The sequence below is a fragment of the Cryptomeria japonica genome, chromosome 6 (genome assembly GCF_030272615.1).
Source record: "Cryptomeria japonica chromosome 6, Sugi_1.0, whole genome shotgun sequence".
Classification (NCBI taxonomy): Eukaryota; Viridiplantae; Streptophyta; class Pinopsida; order Cupressales; family Cupressaceae; genus Cryptomeria; species Cryptomeria japonica.
The window spans coordinates 613,214,463-613,234,845 of NC_081410.1; positions in this window are offsets into that span (position 1 = coordinate 613,214,463).

The following is a 20,383-nucleotide window of genomic DNA, read 5'->3' on the forward strand; positions in this document are numbered from 1 at the left end:
TAATTCTGGAAATAATATCATATCAGCAGTAGTTCAATCTTCATGTTGCATATTATTGTAATTTCCTTCTAGTTCATGTTATGTGATTTCAAATCTATGCAAAGACTTAAAAACAAACAAACACTTCATTTCCGAAGCTATAAGGGGATTTAAACATTAAACAGAGAAATAAGGAGTTGGATGCAAACTATTTGACTAAATTCCTATCAGCAGTTGGTTTAGTTTCTGGGCATTCTAGGGTGTCCTTTACAACATTGCAAATTCTTTTCCAATCCAAACCGCGAAAATTTGAATTAGAGAGATAACCGTTGGAATTCAAAATTTGTAGAACTATCCATTCGTCTTTGCGCAGCAAGTCGGGCAATTTCTCGCCATCCATTTTCATCAGGTAAGTACGCTTTGTCTTTCTTGATCATCTGAAATGTTTTTTTAATTGGATGCATGCCTGTGCAAAATTGATTAGAGTGCTTAAGTCTTCAAAATTCGCATCTTTTTCCGATTATCAAGGTGTCATGCAAAGCAATCGAAATTTGAATTTGCTCCTAAGATGTAACCAAAAATTGCTTTCAAACTTACGAGAATTTTTCGAGTTTTGTCCCTTTTGAAAATTAATCCTGAAAATGCTTAAGTATAAATTCGCGATCAAAAGCTTCATGAATAAATATTTTGCTCAATCAGGCTCTCAGCTAGCAATAGCACTCTGTTTCCAATCTAAATTTTGAATTAATCCTTGAATGCTGGAGTATTCTCTATCTAACCCGCCTTACTTCTTTTGTATCGCCTCGTAATCCTCATCCAGCTGTGCATGATAAATGCCTAAATCGGTGGTGGAATCATCAAAGACGCCCGCTACAGCCGAGACATCGCGAGCATCCAAATCAGATATCCCACGCAAAGTTGAAAGGATGAAGTACCAGTATCAAAGAAGGGGATTGAGGGAGTCAAAAGTTCAGAGCGTCTAGGACAATGTCGGTGATACTGACCTAGGCCATATTGACATCCAGGACTTCAGGAATCGGGTCTTCTCCCCTAACGCATATGGCAAACCTAGACAAATGGTAGAAACTGGCATCGCCCAAGCGGCAGGATTTCCTCCAGCAGTACAAAACTACGAGTTAGTGGTAGAAGCTGCCCGACATTATCGGCCAGGTTCCAGATTGGTGCTCGTCGAGAATATGACTCTCGCCAACTTCACTCTTGAGGCCATTGGCGACGCATTCGACATTCCCTTTCCAAACAATCCCACGACCACGACTATAGATGAAGCACAAGGGGCATATGATATGAATCCGGCCAGATGTAGAACACTGATCAACGAAGAGTGGTACAAGGAGAGAAGGCTTCCCAGCGCCAGAATTGGGAAAAAGACCCCAAGAAGTGACTTACATAATGAGCATGGGGATATGGTCACGTTACTCATCCGGGTTATGGGACTTCCTAAATCCAACTACTTTGAAGAGTGGATGTTTTATTTCACAGAGCAAGTCTTCACTGGGACGTCTAAGTTTGACTGGGCCCAGATTATAAGCGACAACATCCATGCTCAGCTAATTGAACTCGAGAGCAAAAAGTACTTCACTATGACCTCTTACTTGCTCTACATGTTCGTCAAGAACCAGCCACTGCCAGGTTTGATAATGAAAGGTGAAATCGGGAATGGTCTTGGTCAAGTAAAGGTCTATGATTGTTACCAGCAGCTGCACTACCAAGATATAGCTCAGAGAGAAAAGAGCAGCCCAGCTTATGCAGTTGGCCAATATGAGCGCGTCAATGACGCCTTCACAATGCGCCTGGTCAAGCTAATGCAGGGATGATTACACATAAGGCTCTCATAGCAAGCTACTATTCTAGTACAGAGATACGGAGCCTGGTTCATCCAGTTCCCAAGGTTCTCCTATATCCAAATATCATGCTTTGATGGTGCCCCTCTTCGACTTCCACGGTACCCAACCGACAAAATAGTTCTTATGGAGGTCACAAGGCAGTCACGTCCGGTCGGCATCTTACTCAGAGAGAGAAAGGAGCCTGGATTCGCGTTCCCCATGATTATAGGCAACCAGGATGTCCACCTGAAAACCCCCATCCTAGCAGAGGAATCCCTCGCAGAGCTGGCCTCTTATGGCCTACAAGAGCATTTTCTGAGGAAATATTTTGATCACGATAATTTGGCAAAGAGAGCCTATGGCCGGCATTACAGAGTAAAGGAATGAATTGAAGACTATTGGAAGAATTGCTCTGATGACTACGAGGTCCGGAGACGTGAATATTCTAGGCTGAGTGTGCAGCAAATGCGGCTCTTTGAATACCGCCAGGTCCCAGATCAACTCACAGATTCAGGGAATTGCCTCCAGGTCCAGGAATTTGAGGCAGTAAGGCATCTTTTGCAAGGCGTTGATTGGTCCCAGGACCCGATCACCGATTTTGAGGCAGTCATGGCAGCCCCAGCAAGATATACAGACCAATGGTTGCATCAGCAAATTGAGAGACTAATTCATGGAGTCCAGTTCACCTACCACCTAATGGGTAGCCTCGATTCTCAGTCCTCCAAAGATGAGGGAACGTCTAGTGCACCCAGGGAAGAAATTGAAAAACCCGAGAAGAGAAAGAAGGCTAAGGCTTGCAGAGGGACTCAGACGTTCAAGAGAACAAGGGAAAAGATTCCTATAAGAAGACTAGAGGTCACTTCATCATCAAAGGACCCCAGTTCGTTCGACGATGTAGTAAAATTAGATTATATATCTGCTCCGCCTTCCCAGAGTGACATTGATGTGTTTGAAGTTGATGATCCTCCCGCGCGCAACATGCTAGAAGCTGAGCTAAGAGCCATTGAATCAACCGAACCGGGTAACCAAATAGAGGAAGGAGAGATTCCATCCATTCAAGGGATCAAAGTGCATGAACCCACGCAACAGAGCCGTCTTGAGTTGCTACTCCACAATACGATCAAAGACGACTCTACCGTTGAAGGAGACCAAAGGACAGAGGAGACCCGCGAGCTCGAAAGAACTGAAGAGCAACCATCACACGAGGGCACCAAACAGTTGTTCAGTAAAGTGGGAGAAAATTCAGCTGCAAGCAAGGAACTTGGCACCTCCTCCACCCCTTCGGTAGAAGAACAGTTGCGAATCTGTGATGGGTCGGCTAAAAACATCAAAGAACAGAATGCAGACTTAACCATATCATCAGCCCATACAGTACCTCAAGAATGGTTGATTGTCAGAGCCCAGCGCAAGGCCACCACCAAACCACCTATTGATTTGGAGGACATCTTCTCGTGCATAGACCAAGCTAAAGCTAAGGGGAAGAAAAAGCCCAAAGCATATTCTAGAATGTCTAAAGATGATCAAAGGAACCACACTCTTCACATTGCCACCCCACCTGTAGACAAGCTAGCAGATCGGATTACACTGGCAGATTATAGCATCATGACTGTCCCCATTGGATGAGCCACTAAGGAGCAAAAGAAGAATTCAAGGATTTAGTGCAGAACATACTCAGGCAGCTTGAAGAGATGACAACTGAAAAGAACATGTATCAGGCTCGTGCTGAGCAGGCCGAGGGATACATCAATCAGCTCCTGAGAACATTACACAACGCTTCTGAATCCCATATTTCCCCGACGGCATTGGGACAGAGGACCACAACAGAATTTGAAGGAGTGTGGGATACCGTAAGGGCCGTCAGGGAATGGATACAAGGCATCAAAGGAAGGGGAGAACAAATCCTTGAGGAAGTAAAGGAGATGGCCCACCATCGAGAGCTCACTCTGGTCAAGCTATTAGAGGTAAAAAGCGAATCGCTCAGAATGCACGAAGTGGCTGCCACAACTCTCCCCCTCATGAGGGCTCTCTTCTGGACCCATGCGTAGGTTCCTACATTGTCAGCCATCCTAGATCCTTATAGCATCAGCACTCTTAAGGAATGGTACTAGACTATCACCATGAAAAATGACACGAGAAATCATTGACAAAGAAAATGATGTGTGCGAGGCAATTCTGAGAGGCATGCAAGAGCTTTGTAAGACAATCCTCCGATCAATGGTTTCAGGATGGAAAAATGATTTGTCCGATGATGTAATACGGCCAGACTAGGAGGAAAGATTGGGAACGGATAGGATTACCTATTCTGCCAGAGACTTGAGTTTTGCTGGTCAGTTCCATTCAGACATGTTGTGCTTTGAGCATAACCGTTCCAGCTGGAAGGATGGTTTGAAGCACGTGGACCAGTACCTCGAAGGCATGCAGTATAAAATTCGTCATCCTCCTATGCCTCCATTCAGTCTGCTATTCCAATTATGCATAAGGTTCCAGGAGTATGTTCGTGAGGAACGTGTAGTAGGTCGTGATCTTTGGCAAGAGTATTTGCATGGTGAAGATGAGTTCTTGGAAAAGGAATCTACAAATGGAAAAGAAAAAGTGATTTCCTAGAAAGTGCTTTTTTCCTTTTAAAATGTTGAAAATGCACTTTTTGGCCAAAAGGTCATGTTTGACTTCCAAGTCAGCTAAAATTTAAAACTTTATGTATGCACCTTTTTGGATTATTTCTGGATTTGTTATAATTACCTTTTTGGGGTAGTTATTGCTCCCTTTGGGGTGGTTGTTGATATTTGCCTCCCATTTATGGGTATGGGCAGCCATGTTTTATGGATGAATCTAGGCCACTTATTTAGATTAGATCTTGGCCATTCATCCATTTCTGAAGCCTATTTAAGGGACTGGTTTTCCCTCATTTTGTAAGAAGTTCTTGAATTGTTGCAAAAACTCTGGTGAAAATTTACAGGATTTAATGCAAAGTTAAGACTGTTTCCAAATTTCCTTGTGAGTGCATGGTCTCCTTCATTAATTTAGAAATTTTTCAGTTATGTTTATTTCCTTTATATAGCATTTTCAAATAAACATCCGATAGAATCCTCGCAGTTCACACCATTAGGGAATGGCTGATTGCCTTTCTATCTGCATGGTTAATCTGAACCTTTCATACGCTTAGTTCGGTTATTGAATACTCACTATGAATGTAGATGTTTTAATGTTGTAGTTGATAACATGAAAATCCTATTTTCCTTTGAAGATTGCACTAGATTTATGCAAGTATTGTGCTTAAATAGTTGGTGATGCTTAGTCTAGTTATTTGGAGGTGTCCGTCTGTTTACTGAATCTACTGTCTTAGTTAACATTTATATTTCATGTATCTCTCTCTCCCTATCCTTCCCTCCTTTTCCCTTTTTTTTATCAAGAGAATCCGCAGTCCCATTGAAAATAGTATCAACTCAACTGAAATCATTTAATAAGAAAGATCATAAAGATTTCAGGGAACTCATCTATCAATTGCCTATCTCATCGTAAGTCCCCCTTGTGTTTCCAGCATAAACACATCAAACCACTGAGCAGTCCCGCAGTCAAGACCTGACAAACGAAACCTTGAGGTTGTCCCCTTTGATCAAACGTAGAAAATAGCATTAAGGACTTCCTTATCTCAAGAGAGGATAGGATACTCAGCAGGTTTATTCTATTTTGCGTTGGCCGTATGGAGTTTGCAGCAATGCGATTCTAGACACGTCAACACAGTGGCTGTTGGACAGCCACATCCATCATGTGTCTTCTTTTCCAATGGCTGCCCTAGAACTTGCATTTGTTCTTGCTTGCGCTCATCACTTTGACAAGGAGACGAGAACCATTAGAAATAATGATGGTGAGGCGATAATCCTTCTTGATGCAGATACTATTGAAAAAGTCTTTAGAATACCACCAGCACCTGTTTATATGGAAATTTCAAAGGATAGTGCAGTTGAGTACTATGTCAAGAGGTAAAAAGACTACAAACGTCATATTTGTTGGCATTTTGGCACTAAGTTGTCATTGATGTCAACCGGCATGATGGAGATCCGCATAAGGGTGAGCATAAAGAATGAAGGTCTACCGGTCTGAAGGATGGTTGCTTGTTTATGATGAAGAGGCAGAATGTTAAAAGTTGTCTCACACCACCGGAGGTGAAGATATGCAACCGATACATGATGCTCTATCAGTTAACAGAAGAACACCAGTTTACTGGCAAAGGGTTTTACCGGTATGTGTTTGCTGGACCGACTGTGTGTTGGTAGGCCATGTCTTGATCGGTGTGATGCCATGTGGAGCTGAGGTGGCAAGTGTGTTGTGGTCGGTGGAGCCTCATCGACAAGATTAATGAAACAGATAATCGCCATTAATGAAGAAGCCACAAATCACGGGGTTGCATCTGAGTGATTGCGGCTTGAGGAAGAAGGAATGACAGAGGAAGATCAAGGAGCCATTGGCACCTGAATCAAGGCAAAGCAAATCTGATTCAGGACGTTCTCATAAAGGAAACCTCTGGAACACTTTGTGTCATTTGACTTCATGACGGAAGATCTGATTCGTGATTGCCACTCCGAGAAAAACATGCGTTGGGTAATGAAAACCGTGTGCAAGTGCAGTCTTCAAGGACAGGTGATTGATCCAAGATAGGTGGGATTGGATCTCATGAAGATTGTGTCGAAAAGAGAAAACCCTAACCGCTCAGGTTTTTGAATTGAATTTCTGGTGGGGAAACATAGAATAAAAATTGAGAGTTTTGGACAGAAGGTGTTGTTGATGCTATGAAGATTGAGCAGAGAAGAGAAGGGAGAGTGAGCAAGGAGAAAACTTAAGAAGGTGTTCTGAGCAAGTTGCAGTGTGAGTGAGCAAGCAAACGGGTGGGAGGATTCTACCGACAGTGGTGTGGTAGAGCAAGCAGCATCCTAGTGTGACACATTGTGTTGAGAGACTGTGTGTGAAAGGGAGAGAAAGATAACAGAGAGTTATTTGATTCTAGAGTTGCAGAATTCATTTGCAACAAGAAGCCTCAATTGTATTCAAATAGTATTTCAATATACATGACCAAGTTGAAGCTTGGTGCAAGGGTTGGTGCTCCTTGGGTTGGTGCCTAAAATCTTTGTAAGTTTGTGTTTTACCTGTGAGGCTGGATTGGAGCAGTAGTCTCCAACAACTCTTCTCACTGAGGTTTTTCCCATATTGGGTTTTCCTCGTAAATATGGTGTTGTGAATTTCTTGTGTGTGAATGATCTCTTTGGTTTTCTCTCTTGCATTACCGGTATGACTGTTTAGTGGTTAAGTAAATAGTTGATTGTCTAAAGTTAGATCGATAAGAGGAAAGATTTAGGAACCACTAATTCACCCCCCTCTCAGTGGTATTCTATGCTCAACAATATTTACAGGTGGATTCGTGAACCACGAGCCGCCTTCACAAGATGGGCTAAGTTGTATCGTTGTGACTTTAAGTGGGAAATTGGAGACATCATTACTCTCCTCAGCAGGATGGTGGTTCTTGAACACTCTAATGTTTTTGAGCCCTGGATGTATCAGTTTATCATGTTCATAAGGCAGTCCCATCATATATCATGGGGAGAGATTATCAGTGATACTTTGTGCAAGCAACTTGTAGCAGTCCCTACCACCATGACTTTCTACATGAATTCATACTTTGTGTATTTGGCAGCATCACTTAGACATTTCCTTGGTCTTTCTACCAAGGGTGATCGCTCGCTTATACCTGTGTGGGAATATTATGATTGGTTGCCTTTGAGACCCAGCAGATTACATTTCAAAAGAGTTCAATATGCATTCTTTGGTTACTTTGTGTGCCAGTTTGACAAAACTCTAAAGAACAGAAGGGTGTCAGATGAAGCATGGGAAAGAATGAATGAGTATGGGTGCTTGTTTCTTCAATTCCCGACCTTTACTTATATGAGAGTCAGATGCTATAGTGGGCAACCATACATGCTTCCTAGATACCCGACCGATAAGATCATTCTTATGGAGTTGGGAAGACAGATCATGGTTGTACACACTCATCAGTCCGTCAGACATAAGGTTGGAATGGGGATTTCTACGACTAATCCATTAAAGATTGGCCGGTATTCTCTTGTCACATCCATCAAAGCCAAAGCTATGGAAACTGAAATGCAGGAGATTAAGCTCAAAAGGTTTAAGTCCAGGGCAGATTTTGATTATCGGGGTATGAAGGAAAAGATCAAAAAGTCCTTCGTACATGTGCATCGTATTGAGGATATCTGGGTAGATCTCCGTACAAAAGTGGAGGTCCTCAAGATGGACTATTGCAGGCTTATTGTTGAGCAGGTTATTGATTTGAACTTGGTGGACATTCCACAAGGAATGATTGATGATGGGAATGTGCTTGATCCAGAGTATATTTCATGAAGGGTTGAGGAAGCACCACTCCCTTTAATCCAATGGTCACATAAAGAATGCACTTCCATTCTTGAAAGATTTCAGCCTATCTTGGCTTAACACCAACACTTGGCTTAAAGGTAATGGTGTGTAATGTCCCCTACCTGATCTATTTTAATATACTAAAATTGATAGATTTTCTTCAATAAGTTATTAACAAGTGCTTGTCTATTTTCTTCATTAGCTGATTAATTTCATTATTCATAGTTCTTAATATAGATATCAAACCTTGCTACTACTTCAGTTTTAAGGGAGAAGGGTTTACATATGTTACCAAAGCGCTTAGAGACCAACTACAATAGGTTCCCTCAAAGTTTACAGATCTAAGCCCTTACCTATCTTGGGTCTATACCCTCAAGGCTTATGGGTTGCTGATCCCCACCCTATCTTGGGACTTAATCTTTTGCTTGGATTTAGATTGCCTCTCTTTGGAACATCTCAATCCCATCTTCTTAAATACGGAAAGTAATAACATGATTTAGACTATAAGTATATATATTTCTTATGTATTATGAATATATATATGAAATTAAGTATGACTGTCATACATATTGCAGTCCATATTAGCATTACTATTAATTCTGCATAAGAACATTATTGGGCTTCATATATTAAGCATACTTATTAAGCACATCCCCATGCATACCACCAAGAACACAAATGTTACTACCTTTAACTTGATAACAATTCTGATCTAATCTGATCAATGGTGATCTTACTAGATGCTTTTGATTCCTTTCCTTTACATCTCTCAATGTGAGGGAGAGGTCACACCTCTTCATCATGTGTACCCTTTGGCAAGAGATACACCCTTTCACCATTAGCTCCACCCTTTGAAAGAGTGCAACTCTTCATTATTTCTGCCCTTTGAAAGGGACACAACCTCTCATAATCAGATCTGCACTTATCATTTAAATCAGATCTGCACTTCTCATTTCCAAATTATTCCCCTACTTGGTTCAGGACAGTTTTAACCATAATTAATCGATTTCCAATATATTTATAACTTAACTAAATCGATTAATAGACAAAACTATCTTAACATGAATCCAACCTAGGATGTTCTACCTTTTCTTTAGTCTATCAAGTACTAGCTATCTTACCATACTAAATAATTAATCCTATTTTTTATTTATAAATCATTTACACATTTATTAATTTTTAATTAATAAATACTTTGTTTTGGTGATCTAATAAATATTTATAAATTTTTAATTACATAATAAATGATAATTTATTATTATGATGAAGAATCACAAAATCTATTATTAATTACATCATCATGATGTGGGGTTATGACAACCCTCTCACTTTAGAGGAAAATCGTGAAGTCTCATAAATGAGACGATTTTCCAATATTATTAAATGTTAATAAATGTTTTAATTATCATATTTATTTGATCACAATAATCCAATGTCCAAAGAGGGGTTATGACAGTCCGCCCTTCCCGAATTTGCTTGTCCTCAAGCAAATGTTTATTTTAATTTCCTCAACTAAGTCATCTACCAACATGAGTTAAACAACACAAAGCATATACATGGGAAACACGAAGCATACACGTGGACGGCACAGAGCATACACATGGAAAACACGAAGCATACATATATGCAAACACGGAGTATACATGTGAATACACACATTGTGAAATTTCTTTCTTGTTATGAGTAGAAACACAAATCAACACCAGCTTGATGCAAAAACATAAACACTCAATCTAGTTTGTGATCTTAGGTAGAGTATTTAAGAATTTCAAATGGAGTAAATATAATGAGTCTGATTAGCCATATCGACAAAGAGGATAGATAGCACAATGTTTGGATACTTGCTTCAAGTATTAATTAAATGGACTATGCTTAACCCCCTATTCGCCATTAATGAAAGAGAAAAGATTTAGACACAACGAGACGCCCGTAGCACTTATCAGGCCCAAGAGCGGTACACTCCCCCTTGGCCCAATTGATGGGAGACTTTTAGTTATCCACATCGGGTTGCCTACCTGACAGAGGCCTAGTTTCTGTTGACCTCATTGCTCTATCTCTCTCCCACACTAGTGGTGAATGTGAAGTATACATCTATTATTAGTCAATTTGTTTAAGATTATACTGTTATCAATGAGATAATTCCATACTCATTCCCTAGTGAGACCAAGGAGAAGTAGGTGCAATAGGATGCCCGTAGCGCTTATTAGGCCCAAGAGTGGTACACTCCCCCTTGGCCCAACTTGTGGCAGATGTTCGGTCATCCACACTGGGTTGCCTACCTGACAGAGGCCTAGTTCCTGCTATCCCATGGCCCTATTCCCTTGTATCTTACTGGGTTTGGGTATGCAATTTATCCATTCATCATTACTTAATTAATCCATGGTTTCTTTATGGGACTAATCCTTGTTATCTTAAAATCACATTAATAATGAAATTCAATATTGACTTGTAATTTCAATAAATATTCATGTATGCATTAGCCTTCTTCGTATTCACTTCCTCAGTGAGATCAAAAGGATTTAGACGCAATGAGACGCCCGTAGCGCTTATCAGGCCCAAGAGTGGTTTACTTCCCCTTGGCCTCACTAATGGCAGACCTACAGTCACCATAGCGGGTGATGTACCTGATAGAGGCCTAACATCTGCTGACCTCATTGCTCTACCCCATTTCCTCACTAATGGTCGATATGGAATTTATGATTAATTTATTCTCAATTTAAATGCCAGCTTATTTGTTATTTGTTATTTTTTTGTCATTATTATTATTATATATATATATATATATATATATTAAGTATTTTAAATGCCACATGGATATGCCTAGTTATCCACTATTCTAATTTGAATTACTCTGAAGTCATACCAATTCAATATCTATTTGGCTGATAATAATATATTTTAAATTCATTTTACGACATGGAACCCTCGTTGCTAATCCGTCATGGTTTTTGCCTTTGTTTATTGACTAGAATAATTCATTGATTGGATCTTACCCTACAGGATGGCAAGATCATGGCTCTGATACCATTTGTAATGTCCCCTACCTGATCTATTTTAATATACTAAAATTGATAGATTTTCTTCGATAACTTATGAACAAGTGCTTGTCTATTTTCCTCATTAGCTGATTAATTTCATTATTCATAGTTCTTAATATAGATATCAAACCTTGCTACTACTTCAGTTTTAAGGGAGAAGGGTTTACATATGTTACCAAAGCGCTTAGAGACCAACTACAATAGGTTCCCTCAAAGTTTACAGATCTAAGCCCTTACCTATCTTGGGTCTATACCCTCAAGGCTTATGGGTCGCTGATCCCCACCCTATCTTGTGACTTAATCTTTTGCTTGGATTTAGATTGCCCCTCTTTGGAACATCTCAATCCCATCTTCTTAAATACGGAAAGTAATAACATGATTTAAACTGTAAGTATATATATTTCTTATGTATTATGAATATACATATGAAATTAAGTATGACTGTCATACATATTGCAGTCCATATTAGCATTACTATTAATTCTGCATAAGAACATTATTGGGCTTCATATATTAAGCATACTTATTAAGCACATCCCCATGCATACCACCAAGAACACAAATGTTACTGCCTTGAACTTGATAACAATTCTGATCTAATCTGATCAATGGTGATCTTACTAGATGCTTTTGATTCCTTTCCTTTATATCTCTCAATGTGAGGGAGAGGTCACACCTCTTCATCATGTATACCCTTTGGCAAGAGATACACCCTTTCACCATTAGCAGCACCCTTTGAAAGAGTGCAACTCTTCATTATTTCCGCCCTTTGAAAGGGACACAACCTCTCATAATCAGATCTGCACTTATCATTTAAATCAGATCTGCACTTCTCATTTCCAAATTATTCCCCTACTTGGTTCAGGACAGTTTTAACCATAATTAATCAATTTCCAATATATTTATAACTTAACTAAATCAATTAATAGACAAAACTATCTTAACATGAATCCAACCTAGGATGTTCTACCTTTTCTTTAGTCTATCAAGTACTAGCTATCTTACCATACTAAATAATTAATGCTATTTTTGATTTATAAATCATTTACACATTTATTAATTTTTAATTAATAAATACTTATTGTTATCAATTAATTAATAAATACTTTGTTTTGGTGATTTAATAAATATTTATTAATTTTTAATTACATAATAAATGATAATTTATTATTATGATGAATCACAAAATCTATTATTAATTACATCATCATGATGTGGCGTTATGACAACCCTCTCACTTTAGAGGAAAATCCTGAAGTCTCATAAATGAGACGATTTTCCAATATTATTAAATGTTAATAAATGTTTTAATTATCGTATTTATTTAATCACAATAATCCAATGTCCAAAGAGGGGTTATGACATGGTGTTAGACTTATTAAAATCAAGGTTGGAAAAGAAGAGGACTCTACGGAGCAGAGTTCCCAGACTCGCCGCGAGTCAGGCGAGTTCGCCGAGTTGGCGAGTCGAGCCAAGCTCGGCGAGTTTTACTGACTCGCCGCTCGGACTCGGCGAGTTTTGGGCAAAACTCGCCGAGTCCGAGCTCCAAGACTCGGCCGCGCGATAGGGGCAATTCGGATTTTAAAAAACAAAAAAAATAAAAGCTTTTTCATTTGTTTTTTTTTACCTCTCTCTTTCATATAACCCTAAAAGGTCTTCTAATTGTTAGTTGTGAGAAGAAGAGAGGAAAAGTGAGAGAGAGGAAGGAAAACAAGAGGTCATAGGTTTGCAACCAGCAAGGAAGAAGAGCATCAAGGAGACCACAAATCACATTGGGGAGGCCATAGGCTTGCATTGAGAGCATCAAGGAGTCCAAAGCAAGACTTCTCAACTCATTTGAAAGAGGTAAGGTAGATTTTGCTTGTTTTTTTAAGTATGTTAATGGATTTTTTTCATTTGTTTGTTAATTTTTTTTTAGTTTAACAGTTAACTTTCCAAATCTTGAATGTTTTTATTTTTTTAGCTTAATTACAATGAGAGAAGTAGAATAATGGCAAAGTGCAAACCCTACATTTTTTTAGAAAAAAATTGTAAACATGTATTTACAATTTTTTTTTTTTTTTTGTAAAGTAGGGTTTGCTGATTTTTTCTATTAGTTTATAACTTTATTAAATTTTCTTATTGCAGCAGCCTTCATGTTTAAAAAACATTCATTTTTCACAATGCCTAAAAAGGATGAGGCTTGGAAATATACTGAAGACTTTATTGGCAGACAAAAAAATCAAACAAAATGTTTTTTTTGTAAAGAAATTAATTTTGGTGGCATCAATAGATTTAAATACCATATTGCCGGCATACCTGGCCATGATATTGAGGTATGCAAATTACAAACTCCTGAGGCAAAACGTTTCTGTTATGTCCAATTAGAAACACATGAACAAGAAAAGTTAACTAAGAAGAGGCAATTGGAAGAGTTAAATGCTATTGGCTCCCATGCACCCACATCCGCATCTGCATCCGCATCCGCATCCGCATCCACATCCGTAGGCTATGTTGGAGAGGGTTCTTCCATGCCTCCCTTTCACCCTAGTGCTTCTGCTAGTGCTTCTACTTCTACTCCTCCTGGTGGCACTATTACCTTTGGCCCTAGAGTTCAGAAATCCAGGTTGGATAGTTATTTTGTGCCGCGTAGTACTCCTGGGGCACAACCCTCGCTTGAGGGCATGGGTTGGAACAAGGAGGTTCATGATGCTGCAAGAAAACAAATTTGCAAATTTTGGTACTTTTGCAACATTCCATTTATTGCAGCCAGGTAATTCTTTTTTATTTGATTGCTTTAAGTTTAAAAGTAAATTTATAGTTTGAAGTTGAACTCTACTTTGTCTAATCATAATCTATTTGTGACAGGTCTCCTTATTGGCAAGGCAGGGTAGATTCCATAACCATTTGTGGTGCAGGGTTTAAAGCCCCTACCGATGCTGAGTTAAGTGGCCCCCTCTTGTTACAAATGGTTGAGGATATGAAAGTTGAGCTAGAGGACCACCAACAGTCTTGGAGCCAAAAGGGTTGCACCATCATGACAGATGGTTGGACGGATAGGAGGAATAGAACACTCCTAAATTTTCTTGTTTCCTGCGGAGGTGATTGATCATGATTCATTCTAATTTGTACTTCCCTAAATGCATTGAATAAATTAAATTTTGATTTGTTGAAAGTTTGAAACTCTATTTTCAGGATCCACCATGTTCTTGAAATCTATTGATGCTTCCTCACATGTGAAAAATGCCACATACTTATGTGAGGCTATTGAGGAAGTCATACAAGAGGTGGGGGAAGAAAATGTGGTGCAGGTGGTGACAAATAATGCAGCAAGTTATGTTGCTGCAAGTAAATTTTGAACTTTTCAAGTCTTGATGGAGAGGCATCTATGATTATTTAAAATTTTCTTAACACATCAAAATTTCTAATTAACTTAAAATTGCTGCAGGTAAACTTTTGATGGAGAGGCACCCGAAAATTTTTTGGTCTCCTTGTGCGGCCCATTGCCTTGACCTCATGTTGGAGGATATTGGTAAGCTTGAATGGGTGAAATCAATAGTTGAAAGGGCCAAAAATATCAGCAAGTTTATCTACAATCATGCATTGGTCCTTAGCATTATGAGGCAATACACGGGGCAAAAGGAGTTGGCTCGTCCTGGTATCACGAGGTTTGCCTCAAACTTCCTCACACTGAAATCCTTGATAAAATCAAAGGCGGTTTTGAGGCGTATGTTTGTTGGCGAGGAGTGGACTTCCTCATCCTATGCTACGACCACTGCAGGGATAGATGTGGTAAATTGCATTTTTGATGAGCCAGATTTTTGGACCCCCTGTGGAGAAACCGTGCAAGTAAATTTATTACAATTTAACATTTAGTATCTACTATCTAGTATCTACTATTTAGTAATTTAATTTTAATTTATTAACAATTTAACTTTGCAATTTTTCTTTTTTTTTAATTTAATTTGTGACTTAATTGTTTTTGTTTAACATTATGTGTAGGTCACTTAGCCCCTCATAGTTCTCCTACGAGTTGTTGATGGGGAGAAGCCCTCTATGGGCTATATATATGAGGGTATGGATAGGGCCAAGGAGGCCATTAGGTCCATATATGCAGGAGATGAGGATAAGTATGGCCCCATTTTGGAAATTATTGATAGGAGATGGCAGAACCAGCTTCACAGGCCCATCCATGCAGCAGCCTATTACCTCAATCCGGCATTTCGATTCCGTGATGACTTCAAGGCAGATGAGGAGGTTCTTAGTGGGCTGTATACAGTGGTTCAAAAGTTGTGTACTGATGGCACAGCCTCAAGTACAATGCTCCAGCTGGATAAATATAATAATCGAGAAGGGGCAATCTTCTCAAGCAGCATGTGCATAGAGGCTCGAACACAATTGCAGCCAGGTAGAAATATATGTAAACTTAAGATTCTTAAGTTTATGGCTTATGCATTTTAATTTTTGATTTTATAATCTAGCCTTAAAGTTGGAAATGAGTTTGATTTTTTTTTCTTTTTCGTTATTTCAGATAACTCTATATATCTATGTTTTCTATTTCCTTCAGCTACAATTTACATTTCTACGCATGTGATGGATGTATGTTTATGTATGTGATCAAATTAGCTTCTATTTGATGATGTTATAGTGTCTTTAAGCTTTATTCAATAATGGGTGCATGAAACAAGTTTTAAATCGTTAAAAATCTCTAAATTTCAAGGGTTTTTTATTTTGCCAAGTCATAGCCGAGTCGTCGCCGAGTCATAGCCGAGTCACGAGTCGAGTCGGCCTTGCCGAGTCCGAGCCGAGTCCGAGTCTGGGAACTTTGCTACGGAGCCTCTTGGACGTAAGTCTGAGATTCATGTTGACAACAAGGAAGGTGCATCATCTTCAGGCACTAGGATCAAATTGCGGGTTAGTCGGGCAACAGTACTTCCTCCTGAGGAGGCGACAATTCGTGGAAAAGAAAAGCCTCGGCTTCACGTTCACGTGATTGATCCTGATGATCCAGAAGAAGGACAGCAATCAGACGATGCTCCTAGATCACTAGCTTCAGAGTCACCTCATGAGATTCCCTCAGTTTCTATGGAGCTGCCTCTATCTCCTCCTGACATAGTTGTGGAGGAGTCTCCTCAGAATACCATCCCTATTTCAACAGTTGAGCCTCCTATTGATCATCAACAAGAGATTCTACTCGAAATTTTTGAGAATACTCTTGCATGCATTCACCTATCAGAGATTGATACCTCTGCTTCTAGCTTTGAGGAGTTTATGAAACAAACTTCATGTACTCTGGTTACCGAGCAAACCATGGTTGCCATCCAGACAAATACTTCTCCCAAGGTGACAACGGTTGTTCAAACAGAAACCACTTCTCCTTTGCTCACATCTGCTACTAAAGGAAAGTTGATGGCTTTACCTCCATGGCTTAGTTCTTTTACCCCAAAGAGGAAGAAGCAAGAAATCTCTCCTGATGCCTTTGATTATCAGCAACTTAAGTAGTCTAGGCCCAAGGTTGCTAAAAAGGCCAAGACAATCTCAAGAGTAACCGTTGGCAACAACAAGATGAAGGTGGCTGAAATTGTTGAACCTCGTGCAGATAAGCCACATGAAGAGATGACAGCTGCTGATTACAAAGTCACAAGGGTAGAACTGGGTAAGCAAATGCATGAGGTAGTAAATCATGATGCCCAGTATTTTGTAGTTTCACTAGTACAGCGGTATGATGAGCTTCTAGCCAAGAAAGACAAGCTAGAAGAGGACGATAGACAACTTGTTGCAGCTGTTCGTAAGATCACAAAATCTACTGGTGAAGTGAGTAATCCTTCATGTTCTACCAAGGCGAGAATCAATACAGGGAGTTGAGAGAGCTGCTCAAAAGGTACAAGCATTGGAATCTTGGGTTGATCAGCTTCATAATCTATGTGTGCAAGTCTTGAAGGAGGTTTTCCAAATGATGGTCAAGTTGAAGACCATTGAAGAACAATTGAACCAAGTTTTTGATACTTTCAAACGAAACTTGGAAAAGGTAGAAGACAACTTGACTATTTGGCTTAAAACTCCTCAGCAAAAGTTAAGTGTTCTTCTAGAACGTCAGGTAATTCCTTCAAGAGTTGTGTACTTGGAATATCAGGAGCTCTTGGAGAACAAAGCCCTTGTTCTGAAGTCACTTATTGAAGACATTGATGATGCTATGAGGCTGTGAATGGAAGTTTTTCAGGATATGATTTCTCATTGTCAAAAAGCTTCTTGCACCATCATGGGTCGTGATGGAGAATTGTTGGTAGAAGAAAAGGTTCTTTTTGATCTGCAGTTGAAGATTCGTCAAGAGTGGAGAAGTGAACCATTTTCAGTAGTATCCATTCAAGCCCTAGTGACTTATCAAGGTTACTTGCAGGAAATTCAGTCTTCCTTTGAGAGAGATAATGCCACAATCCTTCGTTGCAGCGATGTTATCGTGAAAACCATGATCGTGGCCAAAAATACCAATGAACCGGATCCTGATGAGCTGCAAATAATCATCCAGAAGTTTGAAGGATTCATGTCTTCACATGTTGCAGCTTAAGTGTTTTTCAACACTTAGTTGTATTTTTCCAGGATTGTAATCTCTTAGTTGTAGTTTTTCTTTTGGCAAGTTACATGTAAAAAACCTTTTGTAAATTGCAAGTCAAGTCTTTACTTGCACTTTTGTAATTACATGTAAAGCAACTACAAGTTGTTTTCAGTTAGGACTGTAGTTGGAATAAGTCATAGTTAGTTATTGAATAAGTCTTGGTGGTTGAGAGAATCTCTCAAGTTAGTTCGTTGGAAGCTCGCCCAAAATTCGCCCAGGGTTCGTATTTTGCCCTATGGGTTCGATCAGTAGGACCCAGGGAGAATTTTGATGCTTTTTCAGAGAATTTTGACCCCAACAGCAAAACCCGAGGAGAACTTGGGTGATTTGACCCACTTTTTAGTTTCGTTTTAAGTTTTCTTTTTGATTCTTATGTCTTGCAAATTCAAAAGAGTGTATTTTTCAAAGGTAAAAGAATAGTGATATCATTCACCCTATACTAGGTGCATAGATAACAAATTTGATTCAGATTTTGAACTGTTTATAATTTAAATCTTTCATAGTTGTGTTTCACGTGTGTTTAATTCAGTACAAACAGCTCTTCACTGTCATGTCATTTTCTCTTCAAACTGGGTGTGTGGCTATGTAAACTCTAATGGGGTAGGGCAATTAAGAGAAAGCTGAAAGATCTCTGACTAGAATTCTTATCCAAACTCTTGATTGTTTACAAATTCAAATTCTTTGACCAGCGAAAAGTGTTTTAAGAAGTTTATTGTATTTTCAATTTTTTTGTAGTTTTTTGGATTTTTGACAATACGTGGAAAATAATAAATGCAATACAATAAATATAGAACTGATAATAGTTTCCAGATTTTTGATTATTAATTGCAGCAAGTACAAATAAATAATCAAGAGGATTCTTGATATAATTAAAGCCGTTCAAGGCCTACCAGGAGTCCAATCCTGGGATTTGAGGGTGGAATTTGAGCCTGGAATGAAGTTGTGACTGAACCAAGCACCTCCAGTTGCTACTAATGTCTGCAAATGACTTTATTTAACTCCAGGATAATTACCAAAAACTAATATTGAAGAATTATTCAGACCCAATTGGAATTCCAAATTCTTGCCAAGCAAGATTCCCAAATTATGTCTCTTTTCCTCAATGATTTGTTGTTGCTGCCCAAATTTGATATTTCCTTCACACCAAACCAACTATGATCACTTATATATACCCCAACAATGAATTCATGCACAAATGGAGGAGTCAAAACCCCTCAATTTATTTAATGGAAGCTAGAGGCTTCCTTAGGTGGTATGGCCAGCTACCTGGAGAGGTACGGCTGCCATAAATGCAATTATTCTGCTGTAATAACCCCTTAAGTGGATCAGATCTGTTATTAATGCCAATATACCCCTGTCACAAGCAATAAACCCCTGAAATATGACCCTGAATGGCCAATTATGAGGCTCCAAATGATGCCGCCCAACTAGAGATGTATGGGTTTCCGTCCAAACACTTGCAAATTGAAGTTTGCCGCCCCCAATCTAATCTCAGACCTCTGCAAACCGTGCAGACCTGCTGAAGATGGATAAATTCACAAAATAAAATAAAACATAATGAATCTCCAAACATCTCCCAACACCTATATACATCCTCAACCCTAATTCGACCTCTTTTGGCATCTTTCAAAGATTCCTTTAGAATCTCCATTCCTCTAATAAGTTCGATCAGCCATGAGGGTTGTTAAGTCATTAAAGTGGGGCCACTTTTGGTTAATAAACAACTTTGGAAAATGTGCCATGGTGAAAACATAAAGTTTAATGACTTCTTATAACTTATTTACTTTTTCTAATTTTAGAACAAAGTAACTTATATAACTTTAAATTATAAAGTTATTTTATTAACTTACCAAAGTCATAAAAATGACTAACTATAGAACTTCCTTTGGTAAGCAACTCATCTCCAACCACTAAATTCACCTGTGGAGATGAATGATAGGTGAATCTCCATCTCGGTAGATCACTCAGGAAGTGGGGACATTACAAAAGCCTAGGGTTATTACATTGCTATTAGAGACAACAAACCTGCCAACCTTTTGAGTGTGTGTTGTGTATGCAACTAAGCATGAGCCTTGGAAAGAAGCTAGAAGATGAATCATGATAGTTAGGGTCTGGAATTGAAGGTAGGGGTAAGAAGATCTTGGATTGGGATGAGGATTGCAGAGCCTTCATGCAAATACAACATATAGCACATAGCTAGGAACAAATGGCACAACAACAAGAGCAAACAACATAAATACTTCTTCAAATGTTGTAAAACATGAACAATTCTAACAATTCCACCAAATCTACACAAAATGATGGAGTAGAAGGTAGTAACTCAAATAAAATTGTGGACCTACATAGCCTATATTCTTTCCTAGAGTTGAGTTGACACAAGGAGATGAAGAGTTGAATCCAATAGAAAATGATTTCAATGCTTGCATAGATTTATATTCAAAACTTGATCTAGATTTAGATGTCAAATCCCATTTGTATATATTTGCTGCTGCATATATGTATATATTTTT